We start from the raw sequence: 12,628 nt of genomic DNA, 5'->3' as shown, positions 1-12,628 counted from the left end.
TTTGTGATCTGGATCAATTGCACAGAGGGATAAAGCCCTTACTCCACACCAAGTGATCTAGGTTTGAGTAGCACCATGAGTGCTGGAGGGACTGGACGGGTTAGGGGGGGGGTTGATGGGACTGAATGGTTGATGTCAGCTCACCCGTCCGGGGGTGGGGGGTGTAGACTGCCTAGGCTTATTGCACTAGGTGACCTCTACATTGCTGACTGCATATCACTTGGTCAGAAGGTTGTGCATGTGTGGAAGCAAGCATGTACTGCCTGTAGGCAGCAATGGTGGAGCTCAAAAGGCTGCCATGGGTGGGAGGGGGTTACAGCATACTCCACAGCAGAAGCATGATAATTCACTGATGTCCCCAATCTCCTCACTGGCCTACATAAATGGGTCATATTAAGCTCAGAGGAGGCTAAGGTGGTTCCTGTAGACCTGATGAGGAGAGGAGCAGGTGGCAAGGACTGACCAGCTGCAGGGAGAAGGACCAAAAAAAATATATCTTGCACACATTTCCAGTACAAGACTTTAATTTATCACATTTTGGGTAAAATTACTCAGGTGAGTGAATGTTTTTCACATATTTTCATTTCTAAAGGATAAATACAAGTCACTGGTAGACAAACATCACAACAGAGATGACATCTACTTCATCCACAACTGAAGCAGTCAACATTGGGATCTACTTGGCTGTGGGGAGTTCAATGGCTTCTACAAACTTGTTGGGCTGTGAGAGAGTAGCAACACAGTGAATAATGGCTCTTGTTCAGGACACCCCCTTTTTCAGTTACCAGAGCCACTGCCTATAAAACAACAAATGCAACGGAAAGGCAGGTCACAGAGTCAAGGGAGAAGGGCCGACCAAGACACCTACAACCTGCAGAGAATTGGGGAATATACAAGAATATTCAGAGCTCAGTAAGAGTGACTTCACATAATTTAACTGCAACTCAGTGTGCTGTACTTAATAGAGGACTTTCATTTATACCATCTAGAAAATCTAATATGCTGGATGTTTTGCTGAATTTAAAAATATTTTGTAGGAATGTTTCACTGTCAGCTACTTTTAAAAGTATTAATACTGATGTCAGTAATTTTTGTATTCCTAAGAGTTGTCCTTCTATGTGAAGTATTCTGTAATGTATGTGAGAAAGAGATTAGGGAATGATTCACTAAAGAGTGCAGTTCTACCTACTATAACCTTAGTAAGGCTGAACATGAAGCCATTTGTGAATTGAAAGAGATTAAAATTGTAGAGTTTCGACCTGCAGATAAAGGTGGAGGGATAGTGCTGTTAGATAAACAAAAATATTTTAATAGTATGCTTGATTTACATAGTGATCAGCAGACTTTTATTTTTGTTAATAAAAATGTTGTTCAAGCACTTATAGAGAAAATACTTGTTTTAGTCTTTGACTTGTTAATTACTAATACAATAACAGAAGACTTATTTAAATATTTCACTGTAGATGCTCCCACTATCCCAATAGTCTATGGGCTACCAAAAATACATAAGAGTTTAGTGGACCCACCCATGCTACCTATTGTTTCAGGAAGGGGGTGGTTGACTGAACCACTCAGGGGCGGGTCATGCTATTGGGCTGCAGGACTGCAGCCCCCATCTGTAAAACATAACAGAAAAGAAAAGAAAAAAGAAAAGAAAAAAAATGCAAGTCGTAGAACATCGCACATGTGTGGCATTTCCGATATTCGGACTGCTGGTGAACCAGTCTGGAGCATGCACACAGAATTCAGACTGTCTCACAAGCAGTCCGGATTAGGAAGACAGCAATACTGCACCAGTATCCTAGAGTCCAGATTAGGAAGACAGCAATATAACACCAATATCCCAGAAGTCAATGCAGTTACAACTGCATAGACTGGAAGGCGATCAGACTGCAATGTCCGCAGGCTGGGAAGCACCTAGCTTGTTTGCTCTGCTCTCGCAGGAAAAACTAGGATGAGCCTCGCAGGCTTTTTACAACAGACCTTACTGAATGGATGTCACAGGAAGGACTTGCTCTCAGGTATGGAACTGCAGGAGAAGGGTGCGTGTGTGTGTGTGTGTGTGTGTGTGTGTGTGTGTGTGTGTGTGTGTGTGTGTGTGTGTGTGTGTGATGCCCCAGTTGCTATATGGTGGTGGGTAGAGAATACACAGGCTTGAACCCTGTCCCTTTGGCCCATATGGTAAGAGCCTGAATTCCCTACCCACCATCATTTGTAAAAAGTTTGCAGATTTTTGCCTCATAGTTGTTCTGTTCTGTTCCTCACATAATCTGTGGTTTCTGCATTTTTGTGTCTTTACATAGTCAGAAGTGCAGTGGTAGCATTGTTGCCTGACAGCTACAGGTTCTCTGGTTTGATTATTGGCTGGGGTGCCTTCTGCATGAAATCTGTATGCCCTCCCTGTGTTTGTGAGGGTGTGCTCTGGTGTCGTCCCATCTTACAAAGACATGTGTCTGGCATGTTTTTCCCTGGGCCTCTGCTGAAAATTGGCTTTTGTTCCAAGTCAGACTTTTCTGGTTAACAAATGTTAAATAAATAAAAATGACAAGCATTTGAATTTCAGACATGATATTCTTCAGAAAGTACATGGTAGCACAAAACCTTTTATTCTAGCAATTTTCTAAGTTTATAAGATCAATATTTGAAATGTGTCCCTATTTTTGGGACTGTATTCCCCCATTATTGGCTTCATCCAGGTTTTTTGTGCTAAGGTTGAAAACTATGGTAGGAACTGAATTCACTGAATATGTTTGGGGGCTGTATTCCCCCATTACTGGTTTTGTCCAGGTGTTTTTTGCTAAGAGGTTGAGAGCTACGGTGAGAACTGAATTCACTGAATATGTTTGGGGGCTGTTTTCCCCCATTATTGGGTTTGTTCAGGTCTTTTGTGCTAAGAGGTTGACAGCTATGGTGAGAATTGAATTCACTAAATGGTAGCCATTTATGTTTCAGTCTTCCTCTCTTTCACAAAACAGCTGATTTGGCATAGTGGTGTGTTGCTCTGACTGTTTTGCACAGGGTCCTGGGTTCAAGATTTGTCAGTGAAATGTATAGTGGTAACACAGCATTTTATTCTAGCAACTTTCCAACATTATACAAGCAATGTTTAAAATGTGTCCCTGGTTTTTGGGCTTTTGCCCCCCCCCCCAATAAATTTTGGCTTTTCCAGACCTCTTGTGCTGCAAATTTCAGAGATATAGCTGAGTGTTGAGTAGATTTTACAAGGAGCTGAGAGCTGCAGGGGAGAAAAAGTTTAGTGCTACTTATGCTGATTCTGCTAGCATTGTTAATAGCACAACAGGTAGTGTACTTGGTTTTGATGCAGAAGGCTGTGGGTTCTACTCCCACAGTAGGTAGATGCATTGCTGATACTGTACTGTGTTGCAAAGGGGGTGGATGCTGCAGTCCTTTTTGGTGAAGATACCTAGCAACTATGAACCTGTTATCAGTTTTCCATCTATTCCCTATTGCAATATTACTAGCTTATCATTTCTTTTAGTGTAACCTAGGCAGTTTATTCCTCAAAGGCAACGGGTACTTTATTTGTAGATGAAACAATGAAATATAAAGTTGTTTGCAAGCAGCAACCTCTTCATTAGTTACAGATCTCTTTAATGTGGAATTATTTAGATGATTTTTACTTCTTCAGAGATTGTGCATATTTACTGATACTGGTGGACTGTAGAAGTTTGAGTAGACTTTTATGATGGAAATGTTCTGAATTAGGCAGTTTTGTCATTATTGGTGCATGCATTTTATTTCATTGTTTACTGGAAAAATGTTCAAAACAATACATTTAAAATGCCCGCTAAAACTGCACTGTAATGGACAAGGAATATAATTTAATACAATCAGGAAGGTGTATCAAAGTGCATGTGTATGATTCATGTGCAAGGAGCCTGTGATTTGAAAACAGCCCAAAGTTAATCTTTATCTGCCACTGGCAAAATGTATTTTCTTTGAATGTGGGTTTCAATGCTGTTTCAATGAATGTGAGTTTCAAGGGCAGAGAAGTTTTAATGCTAAGTCTGTTTTCATTGTGAGACTGCATCACTTTGTTTAGCAGATATCTATTAGTGTTTGTGCTGTAAAATGCATAATAAAACTTTAAAATTAAGTCCAAATCATTGCAGAAGTAAAGCAGTATGCACATTAAGAATGTGCATACTCCAAGAAGAGCTAAACCCAAACATAAAACTACTGTTCAATCTCAGCCTTACTACAGGATATGTGCCCAAAGAGTGGCGTACAGCAACAGTGGTCCCTCTCCATAATGGTGGTGCCTCAACGGATCCTGGAAACTATCACCCCATAAGCCTGATTAGCTTGGTCTGCAAAGCTATGGAAAGGATCATAATGGACCTCATAAATAAAGATATTGGGGACCTACAGACACTGGATCCTACCCAGTTCGGCTTTAAGGGCAGATCCTGCCTCTTAAACCTGGTTGATTTCTTTGAAACAGTCACCAAGGCCATTGACGAGGGGAAGGTGGTCCACACAGCCTACCTGGACCTCGCAAAAGCCTTTGATACAATACCCCACTCGGGCATTATAGATAAGCTCACCAGCTTAAATATAAACCCCTATGTCACTAGATGGATTGCAAACTGGCTCAAGGACAGAACCCACATGGTTAGAATTGCTGGAGCCATGTCAGACTCAAACCAGTTACAAGTGGTGTCCCACAAGGCTCAGTCCTGGGACCTCTCTTGTTCGTTATATATTTCGGAGGTACAGGCCAACACGGAAGGACTGTGGCTGACCAAGTTCACAGATGACTGCAAACTGGGCCATAATCGACTCTCCAGCTGACACAAGCATCCTCCAAAAGGGCCTCATAGAAACAGACAACTGGTGCCAGAGCCATGGCCTCAAGCTAAATGCCAAAAGTGTATAGTCATCCCCTTTGGCAAAAACAAAGTGCCCACAAATTACCACATAGGTGGTAATCCATTAAGTACAGAAGAAGTAATTAGGGACCTGGGGACCCAAGTTGATAGCAATCTCTCATTTGACAACCACATGGCCAAAGTGGTTAGAAAAACATTTTATATAGGCCACCTAATCATGAAGGGATTCACATCTAGATCAGGGGAGGTCATCGTGCCTCTTTACTCATCCCTCATCAGGCCCATAATTGAGTACAATGCCCTTTTGGGATGTACCTTACCAGACACCTGCAGCAACTGGAAAGACCCCAAAAGTACCTCACCAAGAGGATCAAAGGGCTCAAACAGATGCCATATGCTGCCCGGTTAAAGAAACTCCAGCTCTACTCAGTGGCATACCGCCTGTTCAGAGGTGATCTGTGCCTGACGTATAAAGCCATGTCCAACCCGGAATTAATGGACATGCTGCACCGCAGAAAATCCAAATCCCATCGAGCTCTGCTCGAGACTTGAACCACAGCACTGAAATAAATAGGACATGCTGGAGGGACAGATTCATAACCCAGAGACTCCCTTCACTCTGGAATAAAATCCCAGTCCAGGTTAGGCAGAATCCCTCATTGACTCTCTTCAAGAGGAATCTTGATGAGTGGATGGGAGATCATAGGTTTACCCCGGGTATCACTTCTGTGTCACTGTTAGACAGAGGCACAGTATACTAACCTCAAAAAAGGGCATAGCAAAATAAATTTAAAATGGGTGGCGGAAGCCAAACACATTCTGGCTAGGCTTATAAATGCCCTAGGGCAGATAGCCTAGTATGAACCTATGAACCTATAAACCTATTAGTGTTTATGGTGAATGCGGTGAAATAGCCAAGTAATGGTTCATTGGAATGGCTGCAGGGGGGAGGCTCCATTCGACCATGATTTTGTGAGGGGGGAGGGCGGCAAACTCAAAGATAGCCCCGGCTGATCTACACCTCTCAACTGTTCAGATCTTTGCAGAATGAATAGATTTTTGCTTCTTATTTTTGGTTTGTTCCCAATAAAATGTGTGGTTTTCTGGCAAATCATTTAGGATTAAGTCACTAAATAATGACAGACACTGAGTTTCAGACTTCATGACCATCAGGAAAAATGCATGCTAAAGCAAGACCTGTTATTCTATCAACTGTCTCAGTTTATACAAGAGCAATTTTTAGTGCTCTTTATATGTTCCCCAATATATTTGTCTAGATTTCCTGCATTAACAAGTTAAGAGGTACGTGCAAATAAATTGCTTTACAGAATTAGGCATATCCAAACCTCTCATCTGTCCCTGATTTGGGGTCAAAATGTTGCTCTTCCCCTAATAATCCCTCTGCAAAATGGCAATTTTGGAAGAAAACGTGGAGGGTTTACAATTAATAAATAACTGTAATAATCAGTTATAGATTACTTTTATTTCAGAAATGCATGTAGATTCTTTTATTTTGTCAGCTGCTCAAGTTAGCAGTGCTAATAATAAAAATGTCCCTTCTTTGACAGGTTCCCATCTGTATTATGTGGCTATTTTATATTTTTTCATCAAATTTTTGGTCCCTTTTTCATAAAATTGTGTTTTTTTTGGCAAATTAGTGGCAAATCGTTAAAGACTGAAGTTCGAAAATAATGACAGACATTTGAGTTTCAGATTTCATACCCTTCAGAAAATTCATACTAATGCAAGACCTACTATTCTATTATCTTTCTAAGTTTATAAGAGCAATATTTAAAAATTGTCCTTATTTTTTGGCCTTTGTCCCACTTCTATGTATGGCTTTGTCCAGATTTCTTGCCCTGAGGTTGAGAGGTATGACAAATGTGTCAGGGCCATCACAGTCAGCCAGAGACATTTCAAATTGTGACATACTTGTTGCACCCCGTGTAGTGACTCTGGATGTGTCCAAGCAAGGCAAGGAGCAGTTATGCAGTGTACATCTGCAGAGTATCCCCCCATCCAAGGTAGACACAAGTACTACAGTGGCTTTTCATCTGTCCTTGATTTTGCAGAATGTTCTGGTTTCTGTCATATTTTTATACTGTTGATTTATGCTTATTATTATTCAGAAAGTGCCTGTTGCTTTGTGTTTAAGTAGAAATGCTTTAATGACCACCAGGTAAGTTTGTCTGAGATTGTAAGATGCAAGTAAGCTTTAATAAGCATACTGTTAAAGAATTGCCAACATTGAAAGTTTTTCTGTTGCTGCCATGCAGAGAATACTTACATAACAAGATAACGTATAAGCCTTGGGTATTGAAATGCATATGACAGTATTTATAATAAAGGACAGGATTACATTATTTTAAGAAGCTCATTACATTTGTTGAAGACGTCATCTTTGCAGGCTTTACCTGTAAACTAAACAGAATGCCAATCTATTGTGTGTGGTCCATAACTTGTGCAGTAATACTTTAAGCAATGTATCTTGAGCTTGTTTCTTGTTTGCTTTTCATTTTTTACTTTGATCATGTTTTCCCCATGAAACAAGTAGACAGTTGTTGTCAGACAGCAGGTCTTTTTTTGGATAAGAAACATTTTTACAAGTGGGGGTATCACAGATGCTACTTTCAGCATGTTACTTGGTACTTTAATAAAGCTGAATATAAATTATAATTAGAACTGCAGTGCAAGGAGAAGTGGTTTGAGTTGAGTGCTGCTTGTTTTTCTTATACTTGATTTTGACTGGCATTCCAGTAATGTATTTAAAAAGTAATTTATATTTTCATGCCTCACAACCTTTCTGTTTCCATCTAGATATTAAGGAAGCTGTCATGCAGCCAATGCATTGAAATATTTTTTTTTCTTCTACCCTTCATTTTGTCTTGATTAGACTCTCACAATGACAGTTTGGCACCCAGGGCAGCGTTTTTAATTAAAGTTACAGTTTTTGTGGTTTTGAGCAAATCTCCTCCCCTTTCTAGTTGGCCACATCCCTTGCCATTGACCCCACCCACGCAGGTGTCTTCCTGCAGCCCCCCTTTAATTTGAAGTCACTAGCCGCCACTGGAACCCCTGAGTATCTATGTAGAAAAAATGCTGCATCCGGTAGTTGACAAGCAACAGACAGTTTTGAAAGATGCAAAACATTTTTTGGAAGATCTCTATGAGAGAACGATCGGTATAGATAAACAGCAAAAGGTGTATTTGGTTACCATGGATATAAACTCATTGTTCACTGTTATCCCGAGTGAATGAGGTATAGAGAACTTGAGAGAAATATTGAACAAGGGCAAACACTATTCTAATGGAAAAAACAATCTCATTTGTAGCTTGGTTGAGATTGTACTAGAAAACAATGCTTTTATTTTTGGTGGTAACTACTATCTACAGAAGGTTGGTGCAGCAATGGGTACTGCCTGTGCCAATATCTATGCCAACCTTTCATTGGCCAACTGGGAAATGGATGCAGTTTTCACCTATAATAATTTTAGTTCTAGTATTATTTGGTATAAAAGATTTGTGGATGATATGTTTATTTTATGGGGGAGGTGATGAAGAACAATTACTATCCTTTTTTGACTATTTATCCACTACCACATCCTTTTTGAGGTTTTCACATGCCTACTCTACTGAACAGATACATTTTCTTGATGTTAAGATAAAAAGATCAGAGTTAGGCACATTTAGGACAGGGTTGTGTAGAAAAGAGATAAGGAAAAATACTCTACTACATAGGAGTAGTGTGCACCCATGGCACGTCCTTAGGAATGTTCTTAGGGTGTAATTCCTTAGGATGATGAGACTGCATAATGATGAATGCCTTTCATCAACTTACAATAGATTTTGTTGAGAGAGGCTATAAGGCTAAGGAGATAAATGAGATTATGCAGTCAGTCTTGAGAGAGAGAGACAAGAAGGGTAAGCCCTTCTTTCCTGAGACTTCTAATGAGGTGCAGCTAGTAGAGACACCCACAGATATATGTAGAATCAGGTTTCCTTTAACTTACTTGAATGACGTTGGCATTTTTTGTGATATAATTATGAGAAACTGAAACATTCTGTATGCAAATGAAGAACCTAGTGAAATAGTCTCCAGTAAGCCTAGCTTTTCTTTTAAGAACAGTGCATCTATTAAGAAACAGCTATGTTATAGAAGCAATGATAGACCATCAGCCCGTACCTCACATAGGTAAGGGACGTTCCTCTGTAGAAAGTGTAGTGCATGCAAGTACATTTATACAGGTAGCCAGTCTGTACATCCTGTGCAGAAGTGCACAGCAGACTTTTCTTTTTATGCTGACTGTACTACAAAGAATTTAGTTTACTATGCTTTTTGCACATACTGCAATGTCTGCTACATTGGGAAGACAAACCACTGTTTGAGAGATCGTGTGCTTGAACATATAAGAGATATTAGAAATAAAAAAAAAAAAAAACTAGTGCACTATTTAAAGAAATTATATATGAAAGTTTGAGGGGAGGCAACATTAAAAACAGGACAGAAGTCTGTGAGCAGAAATAGATTCTTTTCTTTGAAGCAGACTGCTTCCCTGGTATTAATGATATGGTTTCCTTGAAACCATTTTTAAGAGAAAGGTCACTGAAGCATTGACTTTTTTAGTATGATTTCTAATAGTTTCATGTTGTTCATATGATTTTTGTGTTTTAGCACTTTAAGAGTTTATGCTTTATAATAAACTGATATGTGATTTTCATTGGCTGATCTGAATATAAAAGTGCATGATGCTTTTATTAGGTTGTCTGATGAAGCGGTGTTTTACCGTGAAAGAGCTCACCCTAATAAATATTTTTTTACGTTTTATCTGAGTTGGTTTTATTGGATATTTTGAGTTACCATTCTGCCTGCAGGAGCACCATGTTGGTGTGTTATATACAATTTTATTTGTTTCTTCTTTGGAGCTCCATTTCCTGGTTTCTGCTGTTTTTATTACTGTGCTAGTAGTGTCCACTAGACATTCATCTCCCCTCCGTTCACCACCTTATGCATGTGTGCTAACCCTAGTCCCTTCTTCTGCTCCTGCCTCTAACCCCAAACCTAGATATTAGGATATTAAACACCCTTTTCCTAACAGTATCAGTAAACATGTACACACACACACACACACACACACACACACACACACACACACACACACTCTTGCACACACGCATATATTTCAGACATATTAGCAAACAAACATGCCAACACACCGATTCCTTACTCTAGTAGTTACTCTAACCCTACCTCGCAAACATGTTCCCCTTCCCCTGCCCCTAGCCCCAACCCTACATTAGAGTACTAAACACCTTTTTCTTACAGTACCGTTAAACAAGACACACACACACACACACACACACACACACACACACACACACACACACACACACACACACACACACAAACACACACACACACACATTTCAGACATGCTAGTAACTAAGAGTACCAACACACCCACAATAATGAGAACAATTCTAACACTGAAAAATCCTTCAGCAATCATTACGCTACACCCTGTACCCATACAGATACATAGATATACTAACTCATAAGATCATACAAATTCAGAGAAGAAGAAAATAAGGGAAACAAAACACCCACTTTGTTGCTCTTTTTCCAAAATCGCCATGCTGACGGGATGCCAGAAATCTTTTAAAGTTTACATTCTGATTGTTGATCAGCTATCAAGCTAAACATAGTATGGCTCCTAATTTTCCAGTACACCAAAACTTCTTTTTAAATAATCCTTGTAAGCATCTCTGTCTCTCTCTCTCTCTCTCCCTCACTCTCTAGTAGCCTTATGTCTGTTCTAGCCTTTTCTCATTTCCTCCATGCTTGTCCTCACTGTCATCTTTCTTGAAAGTCTGTTCTATACATGCAGTACTCTCTCATTGAAAAATAATTTTAATGTCATTTCTATACTGTCTGTTGTGTATATTTATAATTACATTCCCTGTACAACTCATCACTGTAAGCTGCTATTCTCCTCAGTCGTAATGATATTGTTAAGAAAATGGAAAGTTTTAACATCTCTTCTCAGTCACCCCTATCCTCATGACTCCACAAGTTAAAGGTTCCTTTAATCTGTCTTCATACAGATAATTGTGTAGATTCTGTACCCTATGTTTTAATGTGTTGATGGTGCCCCTACAGATAAATGTGAAATACCATATAATTTGTTGGTAGAAGAATAGTGCTCACACCCAAAAAAAAATAATAATCCACTCTGGCAAAGGTCAAGAATGAGTTCCCAGTTGTAATTTTAAATTCAAATTTTTGGTTATGTGTAAAATACTGACCAAAGCAAAATAAGCATAAACATATCCCTTTGATGCAGACACAGGTCTTCTGTTTGCACAGATAGCTAGCCATGGCTGATTACAGATTTGGCAAGTCAAAGAACCAGCTAGCGGAATAAGCTTAGCCACCAAATGTCAGCTTGCCTAACTTGGAGGGATGGGGCTGCACATTGCTGCATCACTCTGGTGAAAATGATATGGTATTGCAGATGACAGCAAGACTGTGAAACAGCAAGGCTACTAGAGTTCACCTTGTACTTCATGCCTGCTGAAGAATAGGGACATGTGTACAAGTGACTACATGCTGATGTCCAGTAAAGCATTCAACCACAGTGTGATGAGAAAGTCGACAATCCCTTTCCTTCCTGCTATGGGGCAAAGGAGACCCAAGCAGCAAGAAGTCTATCCTCCCTGGAGATAAATGATCCACTCACTTGTACTAAAACTGGAGCCCAGGTTAGGATAGAATATGAGAGAACAGGCAACCCACCCAAAAGCAGCAACAAGCAGCACAAAGGGAATTAAACATTTGTACAAATTGAAAGACCGAGGCACTGAATTTTAAACTGTCTATGGATAAATGCCAGAATGAACAGAAAATATAAAATCAGGCAAATATCAAATCAAATATGATTAGCAGTGCTTTTCATCTGAATAAACCAGTTTAAAACATATGACTTTGTCCAAAGGGCAATCAAAACTGGGTACCTAATGCCACTGTGGTAGAAGACTCCAAAAATATTGATCCAGAAAATCAGACACCCTAATTCTGCAGTTCAATCCATTCCCCTGAAATCACTATTGGAAGAGCAGAGAACACTGGCCTAAATTAAGGGAAATGACAGCCTGAAGTTTTCTATACATACACACACACATACACACACACACACACACACACACACACACACACACACACACACACACACACACACACACACACACACACACATCGAACTGTAGTGAGTGGACATACTGAGTAACACATTAGAACATTAACATCCATGTCAATACTTTATAGCATTATGTTATGGTGCTAGGCCTCCATCAGTTACCACAACAGCAAAACAGGCCACTTTCATTCATTGAGATGGAAAAATAAGCTCATTGTCAGACACCAATGCCCTGATAATTAAGAAAAAATCCTTTTATGATAGCTGAAACCAGTTTTCTGATTAATGCTAATTTAGACAGTTTCAGACTAAGTGCAGGACACACAGTAATGCTGAAGGTGAGTCTTTTGTCTTATTAGTATTCGTATTATGACACAGTATATATTTGCAGGCCTGCATATTATTTCAATATCATGGTGGCAACTTCTGGCAGAAATGAGAACTGAAAATTCAGCACATAATTAAATGCGTAAGATCACAATCATAAGACTATGGTTCAACAACGGTATGAGTTTTTTCTCCTGACTACAACATAAGCCATCTTGGATCAACACAGAGCCCACATACTGAGCTGGCCAGATA

The 12,628-nt window shown here is 39.7% G+C and overlaps 1 protein-coding gene across 1 annotated transcript in view; it reads right to left on the bottom strand.

The window, feature by feature from the left end:
- Positions 1-12,628, bottom strand: part of JAKMIP3 (Janus kinase and microtubule interacting protein 3) — a 1,929,353-nt gene that overhangs the window by 835,348 nt on the left and 1,081,377 nt on the right. The gene's annotated exons all lie outside the window — the stretch shown is intronic.

This window comes from Protopterus annectens, chromosome 14.part0 (assembly GCF_019279795.1).
Source record: "Protopterus annectens isolate FY-2018-M chromosome 14.part0, PAN1.0, whole genome shotgun sequence".
NCBI lineage: Eukaryota > Metazoa > Chordata > Ceratodontiformes > Protopteridae > Protopterus > Protopterus annectens.
This window is presented reverse-complemented; position numbering and strand designations above follow the sequence as displayed.